The following is a 27,532-nucleotide window of genomic DNA, read 5'->3' as shown; positions in this document are numbered from 1 at the left end:
GTATCCTAAATAAAATACACAATGAGTTACTATATTATTAATTGCCTTATATAAATAGATTAACTTGCAGTATGTTATGGGATCAAAAACATCTTACTGATCTTTCTGTGCTATAATATTTAGTATCAGGAATCAGTTAAAACTCTGATCTCTCCTTAATCATTAAAATCAATACATTCAGCCCAGGGTTAGAGCACTTGCTCCACAAACATGATAACTTGAATTAAAATCTCCAAACTCCACATAAGAATACAGGTGTAGCTGTGTGTACCTATAACTTCAGCATTGTGGAAGAAGGAGACAGGAATCACTACTCAATTCAGTGAGATACCCTGTCTCAATGGAATAAGGAATAAAGTGAGAGATGACACTAACATTACCCTACCCTTGTCTCTACATGTGCATGCATGGTTGTATGTACACCATGCACATTAATGCATACATATATGCATACATATAAGTACACAACCAGTAGATCTACCCAATAGCTGCACCATCATGCCACTGGCTACCTACATTGTTACAAATATGAGTGTGCCTGGCTGTGCAAATGTGCTCAGGTCTATCATGTCCAAAGAGATTTATAGGCCTTAAGACTAACAACAGATCTTTCAACATATTACCCTGACACACAAAATTGATAGCACATTTGATTAAAAATCATAATTAGCTAATTGATTGTATTCAGAAAAATTAATGATTTCCAGTTAGATAGCTTTGTGAGTAGGGCACTACTATTAATCTTGATGAACTAAGTGTAATACCACAGTCCAACATTGTGACAGAACACTCTTTCTCCCAGGCTGTCTTTTGAACTCCACATTGGAGCTATGGCACATGCAAGTGAAAACAAACACAAATGCACATCCTTAATTAATTAATTAATTAATTAGCTAGTTAATTAATAAGCTAATAAATCATGCAATAAATGAACAAATTAATAAAATATTAAATGATTAATGTTTTTAGACATTAAAAAATTTAATGACAAATTTCATAAAACTATATACTTAGAAAGTAAAATACCTCAATCTGTGGGAAATTCTTGTCAGAAATGGTGATATGATGATTTTTATCAAAAATATCTCTGTAAATTGCCTTGCAATTAAACCAACATTATTTATTTACAAATTCTAATTTGTAAGACACACAGCATATGTTTTTCAGTCTATTTAACTGCCTTCAGTACTATCTTTCACATTTTGATATTAAAATTATATCTCTTTCATTATATCTTATAGGATTGAATAATTTGATCATAATAAAAATGATGAACGCATTCAAATGGTGATTTTATGTATGTCTTGTATGAGTACAATGTATTTGGGGCTTTTCTGAGGCTATGATAAAACTTTCCCTGAAGAATAAATAGATTTCCTGTTGAGGTTACTTGAAAAGTCAAAGGTGCATTACTGCACCATCAAGAGGAGCTGAGTGAAGATGTGCAGCATGTTAAGTATCCTGTGAAGGGTATATCCAGCAGCCTCTATATACTGCCATTCATCTTCTTAGCTGTCTGTAAAATCTCTTGATTGCTTGCCAGTCTTTTCCTTTTGATCCCTGGGGAGCAGAACAAATAATGATAAAATACCCATGTCAGATACCTAGAATCTCTACAGCTATATCAAAAGCATAAATCTACCCTCTATAAGCACTCTGGCTTGACCACTTCCCCATAGACCTGCTGGCTCATCCAGATGATGAGTTTGTCTTCTCTTCCTAGAAATGGCAGACTTAAATGATTGGAAGTAGAGCATTGTAGTTTATCCCCCTAAGGAGTCTAATGGGGTAAATATTTTGAACTAAGGAAAACAGAGAAACAGTTCACTAGTCACATAACTCCATAAGTCTTTCTTTACTGTTTTTGAAGGAAGCTTTGATTTTGGCACTAAGTTCTTCATTTGAGACAGGTGCTCATGTAACCTGAGATGGTTGAGTCATTTGTTTCTGACTTTGTGTGTGTGTGTGCGTGTAATGTGAGCATCAAATGCAAGCCATCAGGCTTCTAGAGCCAATTCTTGTCCTCCTAAGTTGTCTCAGGTTCTTTTGCACCTTATATTTTGATTGAGTCTCAGCCTATTGCATAGTTGCTGAACTTGAACTTGTGCTTACTCTTTTATGATTATTATTGTGTGTGTTTGTTTGTATAAATTATGTATGTATGAACTCAAGAACACTTCTGTATTCATTTTTTCCTACCACCAGAGGATATGAGGTTTGTACAGAAACTACCTTTTCCCATGAGCCATCTTTCCATTCTGCAATATTCTTACTTATTTGAGCCAGTTAAAGGGTCTCCAATAGTAGATAGGTTGTCTTTCTTACAGTCACAGGAAGAGTTTGCATATCCCCAATTTAATCATGTACTGTGAATGCATTTCTTTATTCTCTTTATTTCTTCTGAGTTCAACAAGACTTTCAGGGGCCAAGGTGGAAAATAGATTGATTGCCAGTGCAAAAACAAACCACTTTCAATGCTCCCCAGAAAGAATGTATTCCTTGCACTTTCAGTTTCTAGAAACAACAAAGCCAGAATTTTAGATCCCATTCTCTCATATATTCTTAATAAACACATATGCATGCATGTTTTCCTAATGTATCCTAGCAATGCAAATACTCCTCTCAGTTTCCCATTACTAGATTTAGAGAATCCATGAATTGAACGATGGTTCAGTTCCTTTTATACAAAGCTCTGCTATTAAAGAAAAAAATTTAGTCAAGTTAAGGAACTGTTTGAAGCACAACTCATAACAATTGTCCTGTTAGGATTTAGTGTCTGGACACCTTGGAATAAACAATTGTAATTCCATTTCTATTTACATGATCACCTAGGAGGGTAGGAAGAAAAAATGAAGTATAGTGGGAAACATAAAAACATCCTGGGAGGTGAATTATTAAACATTTGATTCACAAATACATGTAATCATCACCTGCAAGGGGTGAGGAGATGGCTTTGTGGGCAAAGAACTTGCTGTACAATCACATCAAGGGGCCCAAGTTAGGATCCTCAGTGTCATGTAAAATTTTGGCTATGACAGCTGTCATCTATAGTCCAGGTGAGAAGTAGCAGGGAGAAGCAAGTAGATATTTGGAGTGCACTGACCAGCTGAACTGATAAGCTTCAGGCTCAGAGTGTCTCTGTCTCAAAAAAGGAAAACAAAAGGTGAAAGCTGTTCAAGAAACACACCTGATGTTTACCTCTTGCCTCCAGATACACAAGTATGCACACACATAAAAGGACAGAAATAGACATCCATGTGAACATATAACCACAACTTACACACATACATACACATACAAATCAACAACAAATGACATAGATAAAAAAACAGAAAATTTCAGGAAACAAGGGAAGATATAGGAATAAAGAGATTCAAATTTTTGAATGTGACACTCACTATAAAAAATTATAACATGTTGTGTAACAATGGCATAAACATGGCAGCAATACTATTCATTCTAAGTTTTAAATTTTATATAATAATGGTTTTCAATCTCTAAGATTAAATATAACTAATGAATCCAGAGAAATCTATAAAATCTTAACAGAAGAATGGTCTTACTCTGTTTGCATGTTAAAGGAGGAAAAGGAGGACATGGACAGAGAATTTATGGAGAGAAGGAAAGGTTGGAGCCCCTCAAGAGGTAGAAGTGTTTGCTTGCAAGCCAGATAGTGAAAGGAAAGAATAAACTCTTGAAATTTTGTCTCTGACTTACACACCAACATATACAGAACCACACACACACATGCACCCACATGCACACACACATGCACATGCACAGTCACGCACGCATGCACACACACCTTGGCAGGTATATATCCATCCATCTCCCAAAATAAATTTAGGAAATTGTTTTAAAGAAAGAAGGCATTATAAGCCAGAAAATATAAAATGAATAGTCTACAAAAGGCCAACAACTAGCATTAAGTAACAATGAAAAACAAAATTAAGTAACAATGAAAAACAAAATTAAGTAATTTGACAAAACTTAAAGATGAGGAGCAAATAAAATGTTAAAAGCCCGTATTAAGTCAAGGAGGTAGAAACAGTTGAGAGGGGAAGGCTGAAGATTCCATTTTGCTCTTTTGGATTGGATTTCTCTCTGTCTCATTTTTACGTAAAAGAGAATTATATGATTTAGTTACTTCAGCAATATAAAACAAAGAGAATGATCGAATAATTATGGGACAATATCAACTACAATGACTTGTCCCTTTAACTATGGATAGTAAACTGTTTCTTCTTAAAACTGCTTTTGCTGGGGCATTTTATCCCAACATAAAATAAAATAAGACACTAGGCATCATTTGATAATCCATAAACTTTGAAAAAAGAGATGTTTTCTGCTTTTTAAGTCCAAATCTCTGTATTTTGTAAACATATGTTACTCTGAATGTTCTAATAAAAGATTTTAAAAAATATGAACATTAAAGTTTTTTATCCACTTTAGTGCAATCTTTGATCAGTAAGAGTTTGATCAGTATTTGTAAATAATGAAAGGAAACAATATTAATATTACTAATATATAATATACCAATGAATAATCCAGTTAGTATCTAACACATATGAAAAATATCAGAAAAGGTATTATGGTTTTATGCTTAAATTAAAGGAATATGAAACTGTAGTGGTAAATACTCATTTGAGCCTTTGGTGGAGAAGGTATGATAAATCAGGCCACATATCTAAGAGTATATGACAGTGTAAATTTGACTTGATGGGTTTAAAAATGAAAAAGAGAACATTAAGTTTTGTGAGTAGAAAAGTTGTATTGGATCTGGGTAGAACTGTGGGTGAGGTGAATATAATTAAAAGATACTTTACAAACTTCTCAAAATAACTAGGACACGTACTCCACTATGTTTCTAGTAGCCTTATTTATAATAACCAGAAGCTGAAAACAACCCAGATGTCCCTCAACTGAAGAATGAATACAAAAAATGTGGTACATTTACACTATGGAGTATTAATCAGCTATTAAACACCTTTGTAGGCAAATGGATGGAATTAGAATATATGGCATGTACATACCAATAAGTGAATATTAGCCTAAAAGCTCAGTATACAAATGGCACAACTCACAAACTATAGGAAGCTCAACAAGAAGGAATGCCAACGTGTGGATGCTTCAAACCAACTTAGAAAGGGGAACAAAATAATCATTGGAGGCAGACAAAGGGAAGGACCCTGGTGGAAGAGTTGAGGGAGAGGAAAAAAGTGGGGCAGGGCAAGATTTGGGAAGAGACAAGAGCCAAGTCAAGAGGGCAGGGAGAATGAATAGAAAAAGGCAGCAGTGGGACATAGGGAACTTGGAGAACAACTAAAAACTCTTAGACACCAGGTATGCTAGAGGCTCCCAGCACCCAATGTGGATGACATTACACAAAATATCCAAAAACAGGGAGATAGAACCTGAAGAGACTACCTCCAGCAGATAGACATGTTCCCCAGTGGAGGGATGGGGACACTTACTCATCTCAAAACTTTTAACCTGGAATTGTCCCTATCTAAGTAAATACAGGGACAAAAAGGAGCAGAGACTGAAGGAAAGGCTATCCAGAGACCACCCCACCATGGGATCCATTCCATACACAGACATCAAACTCCAACACTATTGCTGATGTCAAGATATGCTTGGAAACAGAAGCCTGGTATGGCTGTCCTCTGAAAGGTCTGCCACCACCTGACTAAGACAGATACAGATGCTCACAGCCAACTATTGGTCTGAACCCTGGGACCCCAATGGAAGAGTTAGAGGAAGGGATGAAGGAACTGGAGGAGATTATAACCCCATAGGAAGAACAACAGTATCAACTAACCAGAACCTTTAGAGCTCACAGTGAGTAAACCACCAACCAAGAAGTGCACATGGAGGGACCCATGGCTCCAGCTGCATATATAGCAGAGGATGGCTGGCTTTGTATAAGTGGGAGAAGAGTCATTTGGTCCTGTGGAGGTTTGATGCCCCAGAGAAAGGGGATCCTAGAGGGGTGAGGTGGAGGAGCACCTTCTAAGAGGCAAAGGGGAGGGTGTAGGGTTAGGGATTTTGGAGGGGAGAAAAAAAGTGGGGATAACATTTGAAATGTAAACAAATAAAATAACAAAAAATGAAATTTAAAAAGATCTTTAATCTGTAAATACACAAACCACAACTTGAAGTTCCCTTTAGATACTGCTGTAACACACTTGATCATATCATTTTGCTTCTGTCACAGCAGCAGCATCACATGCATCTGAGTATTGATGTGATGCTAGGTAAATCAAAAGCTCTTTGAAAATATTAAGGTAGAAAACATTTACTCTCTTACTTTCACATTAGGTGATGCATTATTGCATTTGGGAAGAAATGTGTTGAGAGGATTCCAGGAGGAGATGCCAAGAGAAAATTCGAGTAGATCCCAATACATTGTATATATGTGTGAAATTCTCACAAAATTATTACTAAAAGTATTTTAATTTTTTGTACATAATTATAAAGTATACAATAATGTATTTGGTTAAATTCTGGATAACTGCTCAGTTAACAATATTTGCTAAACAGTTGTAACATAAAGTTATAAATTTAACTTTAAATTTCATATGGACATTAAAGACAAACTTATCACACATCTACAACCATTTTGTTTTCAACAGAACAATAATGTTGATGGAGTGGCATAATAAATTTTTTGCTCTTGCCTATTATGAAAGCAACTGACATTTTTTTGCTATCAAAATGACATATAGGGAAGGGCAGTGAGGTGGCTCAGGCTAGAAAGTACTTGTACACGCATGAAGACATGAGTTTGGATCCCCCATTACTACATGAAAATTCAAACATGGATCTCTCCATGCACATGTATTCCTGCATGTGTGCTCACCTGCACACACACACACACACACACACACACACACACACACACACACACACGTTTAGAATCTCAGAAGAGTAGATATAAATCAGGTCTTAAGATGAAATCTGCATTTTCTTTCCTGGTGGAGATAAGCCCTTAGTTTCTGTAGACTAATTTTCTGTATCCAAATAATATCTAAAAGTGTGATATTTTAAGAATTGATAGATCTTTTCTGTGTACACGAAATGTATTGGCTGGAAAAGCTGACTGGTTGGTACCAGGACACCACATGAGGTAGCAGCTCACATGACAGCATCCACCATCTGCTTAGTAAAGTCCCACATGTTCTGGAACTCAGACCTGCCAAAACCACTGTGTTATCAGATGACAGGTGTCAGCACAAACTACCAAAGTTTCTGTTACCAGTATTGAAGGGCAGAGTGCATTGCCAATCAGGTAATATACAACAAACAGAACCAGAAAATGTATTCTAAAACTGCATATAAAAACACAAACCTCACTCTGGGGGCATATCTTGTGTGTGAAACTCTCCATTTCCTCTACTCCTTTAAATAAGGATGTATTAATATCTGTGTTTAATATGTTCAAATAAATAAATATAAAAGATCCCAAATTTAATCTACAATATAACTATCCAACTGAAACCTTCTTTAGAAGTGTGTATGTTCATGCCTGTGTGGTTCTCAGTATCTGTGCGGGTGTGTAGGGGGATATATATGTGTGTATGTGTGTGTGTGTGTGTGTGTGTGTGTTTGTGTGTGTGTGTGTGTGTGTGTGTGTGTCTGTGTATGTGTGTGTGTATAAAGGAAAGAGGTTAACTTAAGATTGCACTTTAAAAAAAAATAGTGTTCTTTGGGCCTGTAATTTTCAAATAGCCTAGAATGGTAGCTGGATATCCCCAGATATTGGCACTTTCTAGCACTGAAATTAATTACGAGCACATGCCAACAAGGATTGATTTTTTTCACTTGGTATGATTATGGAGTATCAAATTAAAGTACTCATATTAGAAGAAAACCACATGTACTTGCTTCCACACTCTCCAGTTCTCAGTCTGGAAGCCAAAGCCCCAAACCCTCAGCTCCAAGCCTCAAGCCCCGAGCTCTAAGCCCAGCCTCCAGCATATAACTTCTATGCAGCTTGAATTGACCAAGCATTTAAGGTTTCTACCAACAATTCTTACCAATAGGAGTTAGAGGATTGCAATATTACCTGGACTAATGTAGAAAAGTAGGAGGTGTGCCACAACTTTATTTAATTGGCATAAAGATATTATCAGAAAACCAAATAATACATGGATGCATAGAATCATCCCTATACTATATATATAATTTATAAATACATATATGTATATATATACAAATGATAAACAGATGATTGGTGCACAGATAGCTGATATCTGATTGAAAAATGATAGATAAATAGATAGATAAATGGTAGATGGTAGATAAATAGGGAGTTAGATGATAAACAATAATCTATGTACATGGTGGCTATATAATACGTAGATAGAAAATAGATGATAGGTAGATACATGAGAAAATGATAAATAAGTGATATATAGATGATGAATAGAATATAGATCATAAAAGAAGACAATAGAATTATATGTAATAGGTAAATAAATGTATAGATAGAGAAATGATGGATTAATTAGATTATATATATATATATATATATATATATATATATATATATGATAGACAGATAGATTCATACATAGATACCTAAATACAGGTGCTCGTGCCATCCCATGATCCGCCTAGTTATCTCTTCATCCCACCTAGCTTTGCTATACTCAAGCGCTGATATTGCTTTCCTGCTATCTCACACTACACCTGGTTATCTCTTCCTTGGAACTTGGTCTTTTGCTCAATCCTTCCATTCCAAATCATGCTGAATTCTGCACTGACTGTGCTCTTTTTTTTCCAGCCCAATTTAATGCTGCAATTAGAAAACACCAGATAAATGTAATGTTTTAAGACTAGCCAGATAACTCAATGGCTGGGTAAAAAATCTATTACCCTAAAAAAAATCAGTTATCCTGTAACAGGATTCTGTGGTGATGAAGGCTCCTCTCAGTTCTAGTAGCCCCCCAAGCTTTACATTTTTTGTGCTCCTCTCTCACAAGACCTGGCCAAAAATCCCCCTCTCTATATCACCCCCTCCTCTTCCTCTTGGGATCTGGAAATCCCATCTTTTCTCCTTTGCCCAGCAATTAGCTTCTGCCATCTATATTGACAAATCAAGAACCAATTAAGTAAATGACACCTCCACCTACAGTAAATAAATGGATAGATAGAGAAATGATAGGATAGATAGATGGATAGATAGATAGGTGATAGATAGATAGATGATAGATAGATAGATAGACAGACAGACAGACAGACAGACAGATAGATTGACAGACAGATGGATAGATAGATGATAAGTAGACAGTATATAGATGTATTTAGCAGAGGAGTGATAATCATGAGCACATATCGATGGAAGAAATCTTGGCATCTATAGGAAGAGTCTGAAGCCCAGTATTTACAATGTAGTGAGGTTAGTTTAAAAGATAAACTCAGAGTAAGGAGAGAGATTTGTGTTAATTCACAGCTAAGTAATGATGTATTACAATGTTATGTTTCCTTATTTTTGTCACATTGTGAGATACCAGCACAAAGCATATAAAATTTTGAAATGGAATCCTGTATGATCCTCTAGGATTTTCTTTTTAAAACTATGGTCTCATTTAAGTCTTGTCCTACTTATTATTTAAAATTTATATATTTAAATGTTAATTATTTGTATATGTGTCTGCTATATTGTAGTAAACATGTACATTGAGTGCATTTGTGTGTTTCTGTATGTGTGTGTGTGTGTGTGTGTGTGTGTGTGTGATGCATGTGAATGTGTGGATGTATGCCACATACATATATACAGAGACCAGGGCAGGACATCAATACACTGCTTTTATCATTGTCAAGCCTGTTACCTTAAGGCAGGGTCTCACATTGAACCAGAAACTCACTCTTTCAGCTAGGCTGTTGGACCAGAGAACACATGGATCTAGGCATCCCTGCCTGATTGTGCTGGGCTTACATGCATGCATGGCCATGTCCACCATATTACATGAGTGGTGAGTATTTAAATTCAGGTCCTTGTTATTGCACAATTACCCACTGAACTGTCTCCCTAGCTGTTGCCCTATTTATTTCAATACTTATTAAAACTAAGCAAGTGACATCATCTAGGTGATCAAGAGACTAAAACAGAATTGGATTATTGGTATGTGCATTTGAAATGATAGGTGCCATAGGAACCCTAGGAGTGGCTGTGATATCCTTGATGTACCTGCTAGGAAATGAAACCAGGTCCTTTTCCAGAACAGGAATTTATCTTTACCATTGAATCATTCCCCTGGAATATAAGCTTATGTTGCTTAAAGAACTTTAAGAAAATCTGTTATGTAAATTTGAGGAAAAATTTTAAAAGCACATATATTCAATCTTTTGTCAAGCTTAGAGTATTATAAATTCAGGAAACTTCAGCCTAAAAAGAAAACTCTGTTTTCCTGCTGCTAATTAATCATATTCAGAAATAGGAAGGCTAAAAATAGCATAAATGAAGAATGTAAAGGTCAAAGATGAAATGAAAGTTTTGTCAATATAGTGAATGCTTTTTCTCTGTTGAGGGATTTAAAGCTGATCTTTAGTGTGGACACAGTTAGTAGTTTTTAGTCTTCTGTCTTTGCTGTTTTTAAGCCAGTAACTTCTGATTAGATGAGTTTATTCATGATTAGGATTCTATTTAATCTTCTTGTGTCAAACAAAGAATGAGAGGATTAGAGAATAATTTGTTCTGGTTTTTCTCTTTCACTTTACCTCTTTGCTTGCAGATCATCTCACAGTGGGTGAATTGCAGCTCCCTTACAAATGTAAGGCTTATATCTGTGACAGATAACCAAAAGTACTTGATATGGATTAAGTACATATTGGACAATTATATATTCTAGAGGAAAACAATCGAGCTCCAACACATGACATCTTCTAGCCTGATTAAATCCTTGAGATATAGTGTTTGTATGTTAAGTATTTTCTTCAGAATGTCTCAGCTAAATGTCACAGTGCTAGAGAATTCAGTGAGCATGTCTCTGTCAAAACATTTATGTTTCGAATCTCGATTCTTTTCTTAGTCCAGGGCTATGTAACACTGCAATTTTCCAACTTGAAATGAATACTTGATTATAAAATGTTCTTTACAGGCTCTGAATGTTTGAACACTTGGTCCCCAGATAGAGGCACTGTTTTGAAACGTTTCAGACTACTTAGGAGGCAAACCTTTGCCATACCATGTATATTACTTGGTATAGATTTTGAAATTTTGTTTCCTGGCCCCCACTTAATGTTCTTTTACTTGTTTCTTCCTATATATGTAGAAAATGCAATTGGCCCACCTCACATGCTTCTGGCATACCTTCCTCCTAGTGGTGGATTATATTGCTTCTGGAACTGTGAGCTAAAATAAAGCTTTTCTCACAAAAGTTACTTTTTGTTGTTGTTGTTCAGGATAAGCCATCCCAGCAACAGAAAAGTCATTTTTTCAATTCATCTGAGAAAGTGAATACATTCTGTGAATGGAACTCTAAGACAGACAACGATAGATACACAGCCACTGTGAAAACTTTGAAGTTGAGTGCTACCATCACTCAATTTATTTTAACAGATCACTATGCCTGTTTGGAGAATTGACTTGAGATAGGCAAGTCCAAAGACACAAGTATATTGAGTGCCTACTTTCATGTCTCACAGAGACAATAAGAAATAGTAAAGATTATAACAAGAGTTTGAAGGTAGAGATGTTATAATTTTCTAAATGGAAGTTATGTATTAAAAAACATGAGAAGAAATTATTTAACCTTAAGCCTGAATAGGAGGCTGGCACTAGTAGAGAGTAGTTCACTCCGAAGAGCTGAGAATCAGAGGAAGAAACAGGATGAACAAATCATAGAAGGTTGGTCCTTGTAAATGAAGCATCAAGTTATAAAAGCATGCATTTCCTAGAAAGATTTTCACATTTTAGGAGAGAGGAATAAAATGAAAACACATACTTGTGGATAGAAAAATGGCTAGCTCCAAGTGGAATATCTAAAACACAGATCCATGACTGAAGTCAGTGAACATTATTGGAAGGGAAAAGAATAACGTCCAAAGGACCAGGAAATGTGTTGAAAGATTGTGTTTGAAACACATAAAATGACACATAATCTCTTATTTTCTCTATACATTGATAAATGTTCTTAGTAAACCTTTGCATTTTTATAACTTTTTCTATTTTCAACAGAGAGATTATTCTTTTTCTTTATTGTATGAATTCAGTTCTAGTTTCAAAATATGTAGAAAATATTTCTCCTCTTCAACTGATTATATATATATATATATATATATATATATATATATATGAACATATGAAATATATATTATATACAATTTATAATATTTCTGCTATTGTTCAGTACTGTTAAAAGTTTGCTTTGGGAAATGGTTGTCAATGTACCTTCTTTTTTATTGGATGTTTTATTTACTTACATTTCAAATGTTGTCCTTTGACCCATTTCCCCTCTGGACACCCCCTATTGCTTCATCCCACCTTGTGTACCTATGAGGGTGTTATTCTACCCTCCCACCCACCCACTCCTGTCTCTCCACCCTGGCATTCCCCTAAAATGAGACATCAAGTCTTCTGAGGACCAAGGGCCATTCCTCTCATTGATGTCCAACAAGGCCATCCTCTGCTACAAAAGTAGCTGGAGCCATGGGTCACTTCATGCATACTTTTTAATTGATGCCTTAGTTCCAGGGAGCTCGGGAGAGTCTGGTTGGTCGATACTGTTTTTATGGGATTTCAAACCCCTTTTTCTCCTTCATTTCTTTCTCTAACTCCTTCACTGGAGACCCAGTGCTTAATCAAATATTTGGCTGAGAGCATGCACATCTATATTTGTCAGGTTCTAGCAAAGCCTCTCAGGAGACAGCTATATTAGGCTCCTGTCTGCAAGCACTTCTTGGCATCTGCAATAGTGTCTTTGTTTTGTGTCTGTATATAGGATGGATCCCCAGGTGGGGCAGTTTCTGGATGGCCTTTCTTTCTGTCTCTGCTACACACTTTGTCTCCATATTTCCTCCTTTGAGTATTTTGTTCCCCTTTCTAAGAAGGACTGAAGCATCCACAGTTTGGTCTTCCTTCTTCTTGAGCTTCGTGTGGTCTGTGAATTGTATCTTGAATATTCAGAGCTTTTGGGCTAATATCTAATTATCAGTAGGTGCATACCACATGTGTTCTTTTGTGACTGGGTAACTCCACTCAGGATGACGTTTGCTAATTCCATTCCATCTATTTGCCTAAGAATTTCATGTATTCATTGTTTTTAAATAGCTGAGTAGTACTTCATTATTTAAATGCACCACATTTTCAATATCAATTCCTCAACTGAAGGACATCTTGGTTATTTTCAGCTTCTGGCTATTATAAATAAGGCTGATATGAACATAATAGAACCTGTGTCCTTGTTATATGTTGGAGCATCATTTGAGTATATAACCAGGATTGGTAGAGCTGGATCTTCAGGAAGTACTATGTCGATTTTCTGAAAAACAACTATACTGATTTCCTGTGTGGTTGTACTAGCTTTCAATCCCACCAAAAATGGAGGAGTGTTCCTCTTTCTACACATCCTAGCCAGCATCTGCTGTCACCTGAGTTTTTGATCTTAGCCTTTCTTTCTAGTGTGAAGTAGAATCACAGGGTTGTTTTGATTTGCATTTCCCTAATGACTAAGGATGTTGAACATTTCTCTATGTGCTTTTCAGCCACTCAGTATTCATTAATTGAGAATTCTTTGTTTAACTCTGTACCCCATGTTTTAATAGAGTTATTTGGCTCTCTGGAGTCTAATATCTTGAGTTCTTTGTATACACTGGATATTAACCCTCTAGAGGATGCAGGACTGGTAAAGTATTTTGCAAATCTGTTGGTTGACATTTTGTCCTATAAATGGTATCCTTTGCATTTATAAGGTCCTATTTTTTGATTGCTGATCTTAGAGTGTAAGCCACTGGTGTTCTGTTCAGGAAATTTTCCCCTGTGCCCATGTGTTTGAGGCTCTTCCCCACTTTCGCTTCTATCATTTGCAGTGTATCTGGTTTTATGTGGAGGTCTTTGATTCACTTGGACTTAAGATTTGTACAAGGAGAGAAAAATGGATTGATTTGCATTCTTCTACATCCTGACTTCTGGTTGAACTAGCATTATTTGTTTAAAAATGTTGTTCCTCCACTGGATGGTTTTAGCTCCTTTGTCAAATATCAAGTGACCATAAGTGTGTAGATTGATTTCTGGGTCTGTGTAGATTCAATTCCATTGATCTACCTGCTTGTCTCTGTACCAAAACCATGCAGTTTTTATCACTATTGCTGAATAATACAGCTTGAGGTGAGGGATGGTGATTTCTTCAGAAGTTCTCTTATTGTTGGAAAAGTTTTCACTATCCTGGATTTTGGGTTTTCCAAATGAATTTGCAAATTGTTCATTATAACTCTATGAAGAATAGAGTTGGAATTTTGATGGAAATTTCATTGAATCTGTAGATTGCCTTGGGTAGGATAGTCATTTTTACTATGTTAATTCTGCCCATCCATGAACATGGGAAATCACTCCATTTTCTGAGATCTTCAGTTTGTTTCTTCAGAGACTTGAAGTTGTTGTCATACAGATCTTTCATTTGCTTGGTTAGAGTCACACCAAGATATTTTATATTACTCATGACTATTGTAAGGGTATTGTTTCTGTTTTCATAATTTCTATCTCAGCCTGTTTATCCTTTAAGTATAAGAAGACTACTGATTTGTTTGTGTTAATTTTATATGCAGCCACTTTGTCTATTAGGTTTAGGAGTTCTCTTGTGGAATTTTTAGGTCACTTAAGTTTACTATTATAACATCTTCAAATAGTGGTTTTTCAATTTTTCTTTTGCAATTTGTGTCCCTTTGACCTCCTTTTGTTGTCTAATTGCTCTAGCTAGAATTTCAAGTCCTATATTGAGTTGATAAGGAAAGAGTGGGAAGCTTTTTTTAATTTGTGATTTTAGTGGGATTGCTTCAAGTTTCTCTCTATTTTGTTGGATGTTAGCTACTGGTTTGCTGTTCATTGCTTTTACCATATTTAGGTGTAGGTCTTCAATTGCTGATCATTGCAAGAATTTTAACATGAAGGAGTGTTGTTTTGTCAGATGCTTTTTCAGCATTTAATCGAATGATCATGTGGATATTTCTTTGAGTTTGCTTATATAGTGCTTTATGTCAAATTTGGAGAAGATACCATGAGGTGTTTAGAAGTGAATATATTCTTCTGTTTTAGAATGAATGGTTCTATAGATATCTGTTAAATCCATTTGGTCCATAACTTTCGTTAGTTTCACCTTGTCTCTATTTAGCTTCTGTTTCCATGATCTGTCCATTGCTGAGAGTGTGATGTTGAAATCTACCACTATTATTGTGTGAGTGCAATGTGTGCTTTCAGCTTTAGTAAAGTTTTTTATATAGATGTGGGTGCCCTTGGATTTGGAGCAGAGATGTTCACAATTGAGAATTCATCTTGGTAGATTTTTTTCCTTTGACAATGATGAAGCATACATTCCTTCCTTATCTTTTTTGGTAATTTTTGTCTGAATTTTATGACCTGGCTACCCCAGCTTGTTTCTTGACAGTATTTGCCTGAAAACATTTTTTCCATCCTTTTACTCTGAGGAAGTATCTGGTTTTGTCACTAAGGTGTGTTTCCTGTTTGCAGCAAAACGCCGGGTCCTGTTTAAGTATATAGTCTGTTAGTCTATGTCTTTTTATTGGAGAATTGAGTCTATTGATGTTAAGAGATTTTAACGAAAAGAGATTGTTGCATCCTTTTATCTATGTAACTAGCAGTGAAATTATGTTTTGTGGCTATCTTGTTTAGTGTTCTTGAAAGATTAATGTCTAGGGGTAAGCAGAGAGGGGCCACCCAGAACCCCCTCTGACAGGCCATCTGAATTCTTGCTTAGGCTGCAAGGGAATTTAAATAAAAGATAAAAATATCTCTCTTGGTTCCCTGAGGGACAAGCCTGACTGCATAGGGGTTGATGTCAAAAGTATCTCCTCTCCAGGAAAAAGACATCAGGATGGGTATGGCCCTCATGCCTCACTGGATAACAACAGGGGGACTGGAGACATTACAAGGTCCCCTTCAAGTACTTAAGGTCAGGCCTCTATCCCCGCCTTTGCAAGATTAGAATTGCCACAGCCCTTCTAAGCTTAGATAAAGGAGGAGATTTCAGGGCCATCCCTGCTTACACATTGAAGGCCTAAAATCAGCCATAGGCCTAAAATCAGCAATAGGCCTGTCATACATGTATACTAACACCAAGTCTTGGGTCTTAGTGGAAAAACATTGAAACAGATGGCTATAAGCTAATGTAAACAGGCTGCTTTGTGGAAATTTACAAGCCTGAGAAGTCATAGACCTTGTAAATAGGTAGCCTTGGCAGACAATACCAACTTAGATAAGGACAATCGAGTCATAGGCAGAGTCATAGTGACTTGTCCCCTGAACCTTCACCCAGCCAATACCTGGTTCTGAAAGATATCTATATTCCCCCGAACACCCACACTCCAGTGTCATTCCCTTCCCCACATCCTGCCTTTCTGTGTTTATAACCCCTGTGTGAATGAATTATGATTTGAGAAAAAATAAATTATTTAGAAAAAAAAGAAAGAAAGATTAATGTCTTTCTTTTTCTAGGGTGTAGTTTTCCTCCTTGTATTGGCATTTTCCATCTATTTTCCTTTACAATTCTGGATTTGTGGAAAGATATTTTGCAATCTTTTTTTTGTCATGGAATATCTTGGTTTCTTCGTCTATATTAATTGAGAGTTTTGCTGGCTATAGTAGCCTGAGCTGATCTTTGTGTTCTCTTAGTACCTGTATGACATCTGCTCAGAATCTTCTGGCTTTTAGAGTCTCTGTTGAGAAGTCTGGTGTAATTGTGATAGGTCTGCCCTTATTAGTTACTTGACATTTTTCCCTTAGTGCTTTTAATATTCTTTCTTTGTTTTATGCATTTGGTGTTTGATGAATATGTGACAGGAGGAATTTCTTTTCTGGTCCAGTCTCTTTGGAGTTCTGTAGGCTTCTTGTATGTTCATGAACATCTCTTTCTTTAGGTTAGAGAAGTTTTCTTCTATAATCTTGCTGTAGATATTTACTGGCCCTTTAAGTTGGGAATCTTTGCTTTCTTCTATTCCTATTATCCTAAAGTTCCGTCTTCTCAATGTGTCCTCCATTTCCTGGATGTTTGGTGCTAGGAACTGTTTGCTTTTTGTATTTTATTTGATTCTTGTGTCAATGTTTTCTATGGTATCTTTTGCACCTGAGATTCTCTCTTCAACCTCTTGTATTCTGTTGTTGATGCTTGCATCTATGACTCCTGATCTCTTTCTTAGGTTTACTATCTCTAGGGTGTTACATTTTGTGATTTATTTGTTGTTTCTATTTCCATTTTTTTAAATCCTGGATGGTTTTGTTCAATTTCTTCACCTGTTTGGTTGTGTGTTCCTGTAATTATTTAAGAAATTTTTGTGTTTTCTCTTTAAGGGCTTCTCCCTGTTTTCATGTGTTCTCCGGTATTTCTGTAAGGGAGCTATTTATGTCCTTCTTAAAGTCTTCTATCATCATCATGAGCTGTGGTTTTAAATCAGAATTTTGTTTTTCCAGTGTGTTGTGGTATCTAGGACTTGCAGTAGTGGAACTGGGGCCTGATAATCACAAGTACCTTTAGTTTCTGTTGCTTAGGTGCTTGCTCTTTCCTCTTGCCATCTGGTTACTTCTGGTATTAGCTGGTCTTCCTGTCTCTGACTGGAGCCTGTCTTTCCTGTGAGCCTGAGCCTGTGAGCCTGTGATCGTAGGTGTGTCAGCACTCCTGGGAGACAAGTTCTCTCTGGGTGTGATTTGGATATGTAGATCTGTGCCACAGGGTCAACTCTGGGTCCCAGCTGGAGACCAGAAGGATCCTGTTCCCAGTTCCTCCAAGGTTCCTCAGCCCTGTGGTCTCCTGGTGGATTCCTCTTTGGCCACTTATTGGAGCAAAATTGTTCATCTCACCTGTGAACTTAGGAGTAACATCACTCCTGGAAGTCCAGCTCTCTAGGGGTGTGATTTGGGTCCAGAGATCTGTGCCACAGGGTTAACTCTGGGGATCAGATAGTTAACATTCCTTCTATAGGCAGAGTTATACTTGCTGTATCTGTTTTTCATAAGTTACTTTGGTACTTCTGTCTCTAAGGAAATTGTTTACATTCCATCCAAATCTGTATTTTCTAGTCTAAAATTATCAATGATCATGTAGCTATCCTTAATTATCAATAATTTTTGATTCTGTAATTATGTTATCATTTTATTATTGTAAATCATTTGTGTTATTTCTGTTTTCTTAATTAGTTCTTGTCAAGTTTATTGTTGTTTCTTTATTATAATTTTTTATAGATTATATTTCTTATGCTAGTCTCCTCTTAGACTTTTATTATAATTAGAAGAGAAATAGAGAGTCTGTTTGTGAAGGTGAATGTAGAAGTCTGAAGAGTCCATTCTTTTCTTCTACTTTTTGGGTCACAGGGATTGAGCTCGGGTTTTAAGGTTTAGAGATTTGTGGCTTCATCTACTGAGTCATCTTAGCAGCCCCCGTAATATTGTTAAAGGTAAAACTGAGGACCTACGTCTGCAGACCTATTTTGTTATCTAATATAAACACATATGTGAGGGATGTGGAAGTTAATCTGGTAAAGGGAAAGTGTGATGGAGAGAGAATAGCCACAGATTTCTGTGACTCCTTGAAGAATCCTGATCTGCTGCACACAGCATTCGATATAAGATGGCTTCCAGCACACAAGTGAGACAGCAAAAGGAACTGAGACCAGGGAAGAGGTCTTCACAGAGGTCCTCAGAGATGATAATACTTCCCCCTGCTACATTTGAGTTACCTCATTAGTAAGGGCTTTCATTGAGTATAATAACCATGTGGTGAGATATGACTGGCCAATGATTTAGAGGCTTGCGATTGGTTCAAACAGTACACATATGATTATGGGTGGCCAATAAACTCAGATCTGCATCCTGATGAGGGTCTCTAGTGTTGAATTTCCCAGGACTTGTTAAGTGACTCCATTGCCTCTCAGCCCTTACTTTCAATCCTTTTCCCACATCTGGCACCTTAAAAGGGACCCTGAAAGTCCTGCTTAATAAATAACACAGGAGTGAAACTCTCCAAGGAAAATGGGCAATGCTAGCACTTAAAGAAAGCATAGTCAATTGAAGTTTTTGAAAGAGATCCTTGAGAAAAAGCAGTGAGAGACCAAACTTCCATCTTGAAACCACCCTTCATCTTAAAAGAAAAAAAGCCTGAGAACTTGGCCCACAGCTGAACCCAAGCTGCAGCCACATACCAGGAAGGATCCCATGGCTTTTCCTTGGCCAGAGTTACTCCCTAGCTACTTCCTAGCCACAGTTAAACAAACAGTAGTATGACTGTTTCAGATGTACTTTCAGAACTTTCGTGACTACACACAAACTTGCTTCAGCATACCCACCTGATGGCTTACAATAGACATTTAAATAGATGCTTGCCAGTCTGTTCCCCTATTTTCATTTCCTATAAAACTTTATCCTGATAAGAGTTTATGGCTGCTTCAACAAACCATCTTGCAGGCTAGGAGTGAGTAAGCCTGAACTCAAGTTTGTAATAAGGATATCCTAATGTGATTACGTTGGAAACAGACCTTGGTGCTCCTTTGGAGTTCATGAACATTTCCTGGTACAACATTTTGTTTCATTGGTGAGAAGCTCTGAGGCCACCAGGAACCAGCCCAGAGTGTTTGAGTACTAGTAATGTCTGAGTCTATGAGTGTTTGTCTATGTACTCAAGTATGGCAAGTCCTGTGTGTGTTTATGTGTGTTTGTGGTACTTCAATAATAATGTTCTAAGTAATTCTGTAATTCTGTTCTAAAGAAGCCTAAAAATCTGTATTTCCTGGGAGGAAATAAACAAAGCAGATGTAGAATCCTCCTGAAGCAGACACACTGGTACATCCAGTGGAGGCTTGGAAGATGGAGCAGAGTCTGTGGGGAATTGAGTACCCATGCGTTTAATTTCTTGGAAGGGCAGAGCAAAGATGGAACCCTGTTACATGCTGTCCTGTTTATGTTCTCTGCTGGTTAGCTTTTACCATCTACTTGTAACTGTCTGTTCTATGTGTGCTGTTTCTTGTTACAGGGCATGAGAGTTCTCGGAGGTGCAGGTGTCTGCAGCCCCAGCAGGATGTTGAACAGGGCTATGGCCAGTCAAGTGCATAATGGGCAGTGTTATTAGCTTTAGTTTCCAGCATCCACAGAGGGAGGTGGCCTGTCTTCTTGGGGCTGTCTGGGAAGCTCCGTGGTAGCTTTGTTTCTCCCTGACCACCATTCTGATTATTTCCTGTTCCTTCCTGACCTAGAGGAAGGAGTGAGTTCCTCTTCTTGTGTGTGACCACCACCTTTTGGTTGTTTTTTGTTCCTGGTTGATAGAGAGGAAATGACAAGTCCTTGTTGCATTTTGTGTTTGGCACTTTGTTGTTGATGGTGTTATGGGGGGACTTCCTGAAGGATGTTCAACATGGGACATGCACCTTCAACTCCACTGGAATTGCTTCTTAGCCACTTCAGGTATATGAAAACAAATGGGAAGAATCTGTCATTAGTAAGAAAGATAAATTAACCACATTTTGCTGGTCAGAAGAGCCCACTTTCAACACTGATTTGAGATTGGTCCAAGGGATCAGGAAAATAATTTTTAAACCAAAAATGGCCTTACAGACCAAATGTGGTGGTTTGGAGAGATCTCTTAGAGGACCCACTGGGTTGGTTTAAATTTTTTCTTCTCAAACATCAGGTACCCCACTACAGGCACAAGACAGATTTGAACCAAGGTTCAACAGCTTCCCTTGGCTGACCACTTTGATATCTACCCTGCTGGGCCCCCTGCTCATTTTACTTCTGCTTCTTACCTTTGGCCCCTGCATCCTAAACAAGTTAGTCCAGTTCATAAAGGAAAGAATTGGGGCTATTCACCATGTAATGATGAAAAGTTACTACCACTCCCTCCACAATGAAGCTTATGAAATTCAGGAAGTCCCATGATTGGGCTTTCTAGTTACCACAGAAAGGAGAAAATGAGAGCCAAACCTACTCAATCTTGGAACCAGCCTCTACCTTAAAAGGAAAAAATAAACCATAACAATAAAAGCCTGAAAATTTGGCCCACACCTGAACTGAAGATGCACCCAAATATAAGGAAGGACTCCATGGCTTGTCCTTGGCCAGAGCTACTCCTTACCTACTTGAAACTTTGCAGGGAGAGGGCAAACATCACTTTTCAACTGTTCAAATTCAGGGACTGCCAAATTACTTTAATTAAGTTTGCTTTTGCAACAAGTGTACAGTAAGAAAAGTTATTGGAGGTGCTACAATGCTGATCAGTGGTCTGTTCATTAGGCAAAAGCGCAATGAACATTTTGCATATTTTATGGCCAAGAGGCTGTTGGTCATTGTGAAATCATCATGTAGCTACTGAATCACTAAATAAGGAGCATATCTGGAGAGGGGCTACTACCAAGGCACATAAGGCTATTTACTCCTATCTACAATGGACAAATAGAGGATTGGGTCAATGTTACACAAGACGTGTGTGCTAATAAAAGAAATGCAGAAACCCTAGCAGCTGTCTTGTCCACACAACTAATGGTAAGAGAGAAAACAAAAATGATTTGTGGAGCTGTAGAATCCAGGAACATTTTGCCAGTCAGTGCATGAATAAACTGCAAGAAAAGAAAGAGAAAAGTCCCCCTTCAGCTTGTCCTAAATGCAGAAAGGGTTTGCATTGGCCTACGGATTGCCTATCAAAAACTACTAGAGATGTGCAACCTTCAAAACTTCTAGTGAGAAAACCCCCAACATCACTAGTAAAAGGAAAACAAATTGCTAAAATATTATAATATAAAATAATAAAATATAAAATATTATATTTTATATATTAAAATATTATAAAATGACCATTCCCATTGGTCACAATCAAGGTACATTGAGACTCACACTAGATGATACAATATTTAGAGGCATAATTGACAGAGGAGAGGCGTGTACTAGCTTCCAATAAGAGGATGTTCAAGCATCCTAGAAACTCTACTCTACCTCTTAAGTTAAGTACATTGGTGTCCTTACTACTTTTTGGCAAGCTGCCCACCCAATGACTTGGTAAGGTAATGATTACAATCAAAGGGATATACAATCATTAGTACTTCTGGACCAAGCTAATAACCTTTGGGGAAGAGATATCCTAGAGTACACAAACATGGTTGTGAACACAGATAATAAGGCCTTCAATGATGATAGTATAGTCCATGACAAGATAAATATGTGCCACCCCCAATTCTAACAGTCCTTGCTTTAGAAGTTTTCCAATTCCTCCTAAAACTAACTACAATCTCTGGTAATCTATGAGTGAAGTGATAGCCTATAGGTGGAGAAAACACTCAGAATTGCTTAAATTAGTGAATGAATAACTTCAGTTACAGAGTGGCCCACTGGCACATGGAATTCTACAGTATTTGTGATAAGGAAAAACTAGGTACATTTATAGTTTTAGATGATCTTTTAGATATCAATGTAATTATTCAGGCTACAGGAGCCACACAACATGGCTGCCACACTTTATCAGCTATAACTAAGAGTTGTTATATAGTTATAATTGATATAATGGACTGGTTATCTTTAATTTTCATATACTATGAAGACAAGCAGCATTTTGCCTTCTCAGTACCTGCTATGTACAACCAAACCATGCAACAATATCAGTTGAATGTTTTGCCTCAGAGTATAAAAAATAGTCGAAGTATATGCCAAGTATGGGCCAGGTTTTAGGAAGTCATAAAATAGCTATCTCAACATTGTTATACCATACACTACATTGATGACATTCTCATTGTCCATACCACAAAAAGGGATTGGTGGTGAAGCTACAAACAATGATTCAAATGCTCAAAGATGTAAAGCTATTAAGAAGAAAGACCAGAGGAACTAATTGATATTATCTGTGAAATCAAGAAAGTCTTGGCCAAAGTTAATGTGGGCCTTCATGATGCTTTCCTTCACTGCTTTAAAACAACTTTAGAATGTCTGGCCTTGTCCTCCTTCCACAGGTCCTTTGTAATGGGTTGCTCTTTCAGCTCCTGGACAAAATGAATACATTGAATTTATTTGTCTTACTCTTCAGAACCCATGATTATCCCTTTTGTGGATAGCATATTCCTAACAGTCCTCTGGGCACTGAAAACGTCTTTAACACTTCTGAATAGTTATCCAGACCTAACTGTGACACCCTTTACTCAAGTTCTACTTTCATGGGTATTTACCTTTCACCTTACAGCTCAGATATTCTTGCTATCTATCACGGGAAGTTAGACAATCATTTCTCTAAACATGAAAGGTTTTCCATCTTGCCTAAAAAGAGTGTATCCAATAGGCACTTTATTTCTGAGAGGTTGAGGCCACATGTTGCATTTGACCTCACAGATACCTCTGCGGCCCCATGAAGAGAGCAACAACACCAATCAACCAGAGCTCCCAGGGTCTAAACTACCAGTCTGGGAGCACTTAGGGAGGAATCCATGGCTCCAGCTGTATATGTAATAGAGGATGGCCCTGTCGGGCATAGGTGGGAGAAGAGATCCTTGGTATCATGAAGGCTGGGTGGCCCAGTGGGTAGGAATTTGGGGGTGGGGAGGTGGGAGTGGGTGGGTAGGTAGGGGAACATCTGCAGAGAAGCAGGAGGAGGGGTGATGGGATGTGGGTTCCTGGGTGTGGTGGGGGGAATGAGGTAAGGGGATAACATATGAAATGTAAATAAAACATCCAATAAAAAAAAGAACAACAGTTTTGACTATTATATCTATAGCTCTAATAATACTACTCAAAAAATGTTTAAACAATACTTCAGCTTAGTTCAATTAGGTGAATTACTGGCCATATTATTTCTATTCAGGAATTGGTCAGAGCCTATCAACATCTTCAGTGATAGCCAATATGCCACCAGTGTAACCAGATCTCTACTGTTTGATTTAGCCAAGTCCTCAGGTGAACCCTTATACCTAGCTATGATCCAGTTACAGAAAAATCAGTGAACAAAGATTCTCACCTTTTTACATTTAACATTTTGTTCTCGTTTTAACCTGACAGGAATAATCTCTCAAGGCAACCAAGAAGTGGACTAGTTTGTTTTTACCTTTTTGATCTCCCACTTCGAACAAGCTTGATCCCTCCATGCATGCTTCCATAATTCTGCTTGCTTCTTACATAGATTTTCCCCTAATCTTACACCAGCCTCATGGAACCATTTAATGCATACCTTCTCAGCCTGTGTCCCACTCCTTCCTTGGAGACCCACTGAAGCCCAGTGGTATCAATACCCAGGCCTTTGCCCTAAGTCACTATGGCAAATGGATGTCACTCATGTTGCTGAGTTTGAGTGCTTAAACTATGTTGTCTGCATATATACCTTCTCTTCTTATGCTTTTTCCTGCAGCACAACCCAAAGAAAATATGAAGATCATGATTGTCACAATGAGAATGGATCTGTTGTTCCTGGCTGTTCCTTATACCTTAAAGATCAATAAGGGTTCAGCATACATTACTGTATCTGTTACCACCTTTTTTTTAAGGAATTGGGTATCTCCCACTTGACTGAAATTTCCTATAATCCTCAAGGCCAAGCTATTACTGAGCAGTCTCACTTCTCTAAAACAAAAAACAAACAAAAAAACAAAAAAAACAAAAACAAAAAAAAACAAGGATGACAACAACAACAACAACAACAAAAAACCTATTAGAGGGGGTACATGGGGGACTTGAACAGAGGACAAATTAGTAGAAGCAATATTTACTATAAATTTTTAAATTTTAACAAAAAAGGTCTCTGAATATAAACACTGGGGAACTTTGCTGTTGAGATTAATTTCTTTGGCCCTGGTCTATTGGAGAGATCCTATAGTTAATAACTGGAAAGGCCTACCCTCTCTGCTAACCATGAGATGAAATTTTGTTTGTGTCTTTTTAGAAAAAGCAAATAAGACCATTCCTAGCATCAAGTCCTACCCTGCCAATTGTCCAGATGGAGCCAATGAAGCCAGTGAGAACAGCCTTGTAGAACTTCTCATTGAGTGAATCAGACAAAGAAGAGAAGATACAAACACCAAGCGCAGGGAAACACCCTTCTGACAGCCAGTCTACAGGCAGAGCCCAAGAGAGGGGAGGATGTCTTTATCTAACCACTCATGTGACCTAGTCAACTCTCAAGGATCTCATAAATAAGGCTCAGCAAATATCTATAGAAGGACTACAAACAGTATCATATTTCTTTTTCTATTGTTGTGTACTATCATAACAGCTAATTCTCAAGCACATGCCCAGCTACTCTTTTGGGCTGCTGTTAAGTATTCTCCAATTTATATCCCTGTTAGTTGGGATTTCCTGTTACCTATCATGTACAGTGACAATCCATTAATGGGAAAGAACTATTTAATTTAAACCTAGTATTTCCATTTAATGGGTTATTCAAATTGGCCCCATAGATAGTGGTCTTTTGTCTATGTCAGGGGTAAATGGGACATTACACATCTCTGGAAATATCAAGACTCAATAGTTGTGTTCCAAGTTGCTCCTCTTGGATGACCTTAGCCTTGAAATAAAAACAAAAATAGGATCTGTGTGTATGTGGTAATCAATCTTTTGAGAGAATAGGTGGGATGGAGAGTGAGGTGTCACAGACTCCTAAGACTCCTCAAAGAGTTCTGATTGCACATGGAAATCTCAAACAGTTCCTGTTATACCAGTGAGACTGAAAACAACAACAACAACAATGAAAACAAAAACAAAGCAAAACAAAAAACAAGAACAGGTTAGTGGCTGGTTCTTTCATCTTCACTGAAGTTTTCACAGGGAATGATACTACCTCCTTTCATTCTGAGTTAACTCATTCAGTAGGGGTTTCATTGGAGCAGAGTGACAGTGTGCTATAATATGATTAGCCAAGTTTTGGGGGTTTGTGGTTGATGCAAACACTGTGTAGTAGCTCCTGGGCTGGGCAATAAACTCATATCTTCACCTTGATGCTCATCTTGAGGGTTGGATTTTCTAGCATTCCTCAGGTGAATCTGTTGCATCTCACTCCCATCCTCCATCCTGTCCCAACACAGATGAAGTGTAATTGCCCAATGTACTGTAAGAACAGCGATCCAAGTGTTTGATATTTTGTATTTTCACCTTGAACTATTTAAGATTTATTTTCCTTTGTCTTGTGGGTAACAGCATATGTTACTTTCTGATGTTGAGCAACTTTCCAGAAATCTCTGTTATGAATAACTAAGTTAACTTCATTAGTGATAAGAAGGGTATATATCATGACAACTTAAGTGTGTGTTTTGCTGATGTTGGGGAATATGTTCCATAAACTGAAATCAGATGAAATATTTTGATAGCATATTTTAGACATTTACAATAGTCTCAGACACTGGATTTTAGCTACTTGAATGTTAGCTTAATCTAGAATAATCTATTGATTATTCTAGAGTATACATTAGTGTGAAGTTTAGTCATTAGCAAACAGTTTGGCCCTTCTTGAACCTCAAAGGGCACTATGAGACATCAGCTCAGTAGCACTGAACAGCAGCCAATGCCACATCTAGGACTTTCTGTTTTTGTGGTTGGCAACAGGAACTGTTCTTAGCCTTGAGTCCAGGGAAGATATGTCCCTTCAATACTTAGGTGGTCCTTCTTCCAACATTGATTAGTATCTTCTCATATATTTCACTGTGAGGACTCTATGGAATACTTTAGGAGAATCCTCTGTAGCTTTCTGAATTTCTCTATCTGTAGAGCTTGTTTGCCTCTGGTGCTCTGTCTTACAAATACTGGATACCTTATTCTTCTAAGTCTTTCTATAATCTCTGTAATCATGAAACACTTCTTACTTGTATAAGCTACTCCACTTAGAAGTACTATGTCCTGAGGCCTTAATCATTACTGCATGATTACATATGTAATACAGCAAAAGAACCTTCTAAGTTTTATTAACTGTCAACCTTTATAAACGTTTACGTTTGGAACTACTTTTATTAATGATTGTACATAAATAAATAACATCATGACATGTTCATAAACATGTCTATACAGATATTTTTCTTTAAAAATGTCACTTAACGTTTAGAACTGTAACTGTTAGTCTTTCAACTCATTCCAGAATATGATTTATCTGAGACATTAAAAAGATCCTGAAACAATAATATACAGTGTGTGTGTGTGTGTGTATGTGTGTTGAACAGACCTAAACAGAGTCTTTAATAAAAGTATCATGAACTCAAACTGACATAGATCATTATTTTCTTTTAAAATTTTTCTTGCTTTGGAGGTCCTGTGTAGATTTGTAATGATAATTTAAATTATTTAATAAAGTATAAGTTGTCCATTTCTGCGCTCATTGCTATGAATCTATTTCTTCTGAGATGCTCTGTTAATGAGCCTATC

Source organism: Grammomys surdaster, unplaced genomic scaffold (assembly GCF_004785775.1).
Source record: "Grammomys surdaster isolate TR1022 unplaced genomic scaffold, NIH_TR_1.0 125973, whole genome shotgun sequence".
In the NCBI taxonomy this organism is placed as follows: domain Eukaryota; kingdom Metazoa; phylum Chordata; class Mammalia; order Rodentia; family Muridae; genus Grammomys; species Grammomys surdaster.
The sequence above is the reverse complement of the archived record's forward strand: the minus strand, read 5'-3'. Positions refer to the sequence as shown.